This window comes from Varanus komodoensis, unplaced genomic scaffold (genome assembly GCF_004798865.1).
Source record: "Varanus komodoensis strain SLA01 unplaced genomic scaffold, ASM479886v1 scaffold105, whole genome shotgun sequence".
Taxonomy (NCBI): Eukaryota; Metazoa; Chordata; class Lepidosauria; order Squamata; family Varanidae; genus Varanus; species Varanus komodoensis.
The window spans coordinates 1,038,562-1,040,804 of NW_025335297.1; the positions used below are offsets into that span (position 1 = coordinate 1,038,562).

At 45.1% G+C, this 2,243-nt stretch overlaps 1 long non-coding RNA gene across 1 annotated transcript; it reads left to right on the forward strand.

Annotated features, from left to right (window-relative positions):
* The first annotated feature begins 36 nt into the window (after positions 1-36).
* LOC123017938 lies at positions 37-2,243 on the forward strand. The gene is made up of 2 exons (XR_006413699.1): positions 37-472; positions 1,245-2,243. It is a non-coding gene; the product is annotated as an uncharacterized LOC123017938 (long non-coding RNA).

The following is a 2,243-nucleotide window of genomic DNA, read 5'->3' on the forward strand; positions in this document are numbered from 1 at the left end:
GGGCCCTCTTGCTCAGAAGAGGCAGTGTGACGGGGGTTTGCCCTTTGTTTACCTGCTACCTGGAAATTAACAGATGGCTGGGGCCAGGTAAAGAGTGATCTCATGCCATGGAAGAATGAACACCTGTGATATCCTGGATTGAGGGCTTTGCTGTCAGTATTTGCTGTCAACATATGGAGGCCAGCTTAAATGGATTCTTATTTCACTATTTGTTTTGCTTTCATTGAAGCCTGTGCTTAATTGCGAGAAAGTTGTATGCGTTACCTATAAATCCATGTGCTTATATTAAAAAATGGAAAAGATAATAAAAGGATTCTAGTGCCCGTAGGCCTCATGTTCGAGACCCTTCCCATATATTATGCCTTTACTCAGGTGCTGGATCTGCAGCAAGCCAGCAGAGAGATGCCTGTCAGTTGCAAGCATGCTGCATTGTGCAAGGTCTTCCAACTCACCCAGCGCATGCCGAACTGAGGTACTGGTAACATGTGTGCTCCCCCACTCCAGCCCTGTTTATGCCAGGGCAAGCAGTGGGGTCCACATCTGCATCAGGAACACTATTTATTTATGTATTTATGTATTTATTTCTGTGCCACCAAATAGTTGCAAAGACTCTCTAGGCAGCATGTAACTGGAAATATGGCATGGGCGGCAGGGAACTTTAATCCTTCCCCCCTGCTGGAGACTCACTCTGGACTGGGATCTCTGTGCCTTCATTTTATGCCGCCAAATACTGGCCCATGAAAGCAAATCGGTTGCTGTTTATCAACATATATTGGAGGTGTAATTTGTACGTGGACCAGGGGAGGTTAAAGCCCCCAACAGCCTGGGTCACCATGGTCCCTCCTTTTGTGGGCAGCAGGGGAAACTAGCATAGGCTGAGAATGGGGCCTCCTGGGGGATGGAACAGCCAATAGCTGCCCACAGTGTGGGACAAGCCAAGGATTCCCACAGCAGCATTTAGAAGGGCAGAATGGCAGTGAGTGCTAAACCCCTGGGACAAAAGAGCGGAGCAAAGTCAGGATAATCTAGCTGGCAGCTGGCATGTGGAAACACATAGACCCAATGCACAAAGCACATTACATCCAGTAGCCCCTTGGTGAAGGATACTCTTGAAGGGGTATGTGAATCGCAGCACCTTTGTAGGCTGGGATGACAAGAGTGACTCCTAAAGGTCATACTACTGAATTGGTCCAGGACCCGAACATGCACATCTTCCTGACTCGCTCTCCTTTCTTTCTCCTCAGATGAGCTGAGCTCTTTGCATGGTTTTCCAGTGGTGGAAGTGCAGCAGCTGGGAGATCCAAGGAGAGAAGTTGCGCTTCTGCTTGATGTGACTTGTGGATCTTGAAGAGCCTAAGTGGACTTTCAGAGATTGTGTTCTACCAGTCGAATGAGATCCCATAAAACTCTGAACCGTGGGATGACTGTGCAGCTAAGATGCGCCAACAATGGGGTTGAATTGCAGGAGGGGTGAACATCCCTGTGGACAGGGCCGATCTTACTGCTTTTCTAGCGTTGCTTAGTGCCTGGACTGTGTCTTCTCCTGGCAAGATCAGCTCTGACCTTCGAAACAGTTCTCAGCTTGCACTGTTCGGACATATTGTAAATGCAGAGAGGTCCGCCTGGCGCCATCGTTATTTGCTTTTCTGCACCAGGCCAAGACCTTTTTATTTAAACGTCATTTTAATTGTTAATTTTATTTATTGATTTTAACAACTTTGGGCAGGATGTCTCCAACTGTATTTTATTGTATCTATGATACTTATTCATGTTTGTAAGTCGCCCAGAGGCTTATGCGAATGGGGCGGCATATAAGTCTGCTAGCTAGCTAAATAAATAAATGGGGCTGTTTTTGAAGAACTTTCAGAAACTGGCTGATCCAGAGGGCAGAAGCCAAGATTTTGCAAAACCATTTCGCAAATGATATTGCTGTACTTTTCGCATGCTGCCCAAACATTGCATGGCTTTCCAGATAACCAAGTGGTTCAGCTGATTGTGATTTCAGGAGATCATGTTAAATTTTGACCCATCATTAGTAGAAGAGACTTTGCATTCAAAGTTCATTTTTCTATTGAAAAAAATAATTCTCCAATATTTATTTATTTATGTTTGCTTATGTATGGCACTTGTATGCCAACCCATAGCCAAAGGTTCTCTGGGTGACTCACAGCGCAGCCATAAACTGTGATACAGGATAAAAATAGAAAACACATAAAAATAAATAGCAATAATAACTATGCCAA